The following is a 2,028-nucleotide window of genomic DNA, read 5'->3' as shown; positions in this document are numbered from 1 at the left end:
CAATATATTCATATCGGGCAGAATACGAGTTAGGTCCACTCTCGACGGAACCAAAGACAAGCTACATAAATAACCAATATTGCGAACAATGGAGCCAAGGACGAGCGATATATGTAACAGTATTGCGATTGTTAACATACTTGGACTAAGGTCCAGAGAAGAACAAAGTCGTGAGCAGAAATAGAAAACTTCTATTAAAACTGTAACTGGAATGATTTATAAATTACACTGTTTAACTTAAAACAACTCGGGTCCAGAGTACCCAGTTCCATTCCAAACAATACAGGTTAAAGAAATTGCAGATAGCACCATGTCTGTCTATTCAAGCATGTAGCGAAACCTCTATATAAACCTCAGAAATTACAGAGAGTGTCTGTTCAAGTTATACAAATCAAAAGAAGTAGCCCAGGTCCGAGGACCATAATAGCAAGCAGATGCACACAGTGAACGGCTTACAAGCCGGAAGAACCCTGTTCAAACCCATGGCAGTCTTCAAAGTGCAAACCCTGGCATAGAGAGGCCGGCTGCAGATCGAAGCTGGGGTTCATACAAAGAAACCAAACCTGAGACGCAGGCAGAGAAATGCCATAAGACCCTATCCCGGTCCGGAGAAAGGGGATTAACCCCATATGGCATAAACCCTCTCTGTCATTAAGCTAACCGAGTTCAGTCCAGAGATAACATACCGTGTAAAGCTGGAACCGGTCTCAATGTTTCCGCAGTGGTGGAAGCCACAGAAGTGAACCCCTGCGCATCACCATAAAACCTCAGTCAGGAATTTGCTACAGGTAAATGAATCAGTGATAACCAAAAGGGTTACGCAGTTATATACCTGTGAGTCGAGCTTAATCCCCGAGGAGTTGCAGAGGTCTGCCACCGAGCTGGGTGTGGGCATGAACTCCCAAGTGTGCAAATGAATCCATAACGCAAATCTCGGCGGTATATCAATTGACCGCCAAACCCTTGGATCGTTTGGAGCCCTCCGATGCAAGCAACGCATCCCAACCGTTCAATCAAGCGGGAGATCATAGCACAGAACCCGAGTAGTCACATGGCCCTACGCCACCTGGCATCAGGTAGGTGGAATGGGTTAATGCACCAGCTCCACCTGTTCAGTGCCGGGTACGTGGGTGCCGTAGGTTCCATTGAAATCGAACATAACCCATTCACAACGTAACATATGAAACCATGAAATATTAAGGCTAAGCTTGAAGTATGTAAATGCGAGTTTAAGGATTGTGTAAAGCTTGGGTAAGTGCGGTATGGTAAGGGTAGAATACCCCATAATATATGAATCCATAAGTATAAAGATGGTGCGTAAGGTTAGGGTTTATATCACCATTAAATTTTTTTTTTTATTGATGTAACTTGTAAATTTATTTATTACGATGGGATCGTGACAATGTGGTATCAGAGTAGAGGTTCCAAAACTGTGACCTCTGGAGCAGCAAAGCCCAGCTGTAAAAAAAAATAATATATATTTTATTTACAGTGCATACTTGAGGAAGTAATAGATTCAACTAAATTGATTTCCTTGTTATCAATTAGGAAAATTGATACAGAAACAGCCATCTGCTAACAGTCAACAAGCAAGATGGAGGAAATGCAGGGAACTGGCAGCGTACCTCAAGAAAATGCTGAGCTGTGGGTACAGCTTGGTGCTGAAACACACAGTACCAATCTAGCGATACTGCAAACTGTCCAAGAGCTGAAAAGTGAGATGGCGCGACTGCGAGAGGACAATGCACGATTAACAGTGGAGCAAGAAAGAATATTAAAGAGTCTGTCAGACAAACAAAATCCACCATTAGCCAATCCCAGTGCGGAACAGCAAAGGGGAACTGAAGAACGGGATTACGCACCTGAAATTTCAGAGGAGAAGGAAGACCATTCTGACAATGTACTGGAACAGCAGACCTCAAAGAGACAGAAAATGGAATTACAGGGAGAATTCCGGAAAATCAAACCTCCACTTTTCGATGGAGAGCAGGAAGAAGCGGCAGAGGCTTGGTTAATTAACATTAACAA

General features: G+C 43.3%; 1 long non-coding RNA gene across 1 annotated transcript; it reads right to left on the bottom strand.

The window, feature by feature from the left end:
• Window positions 1-286: 286 nt before the first annotated feature.
• On the bottom strand, window positions 287-1,245 carry LOC149252935 (uncharacterized). Its single transcript, XR_016266103.1, has 3 exons — window positions 833-1,245; window positions 687-747; window positions 287-563 (listed from the first exon to the last, which is right to left on the bottom strand). It is a non-coding gene; the product is annotated as an uncharacterized LOC149252935 (long non-coding RNA).
• Window positions 1,246-2,028: the final 783 nt, after the last annotated feature.

The sequence above is a fragment of the Pinus tabuliformis genome, chromosome 7, assembly GCF_031772625.1.
Source record: "Pinus tabuliformis cultivar Carrire ecotype Pingquan chromosome 7, CPIR1, whole genome shotgun sequence".
NCBI classification, from domain to species: Eukaryota; Viridiplantae; Streptophyta; class Pinopsida; order Pinales; family Pinaceae; genus Pinus; species Pinus tabuliformis.
The sequence above is the reverse complement of the archived record's forward strand: the minus strand, read 5'-3'. Positions and strand labels throughout refer to the sequence as shown.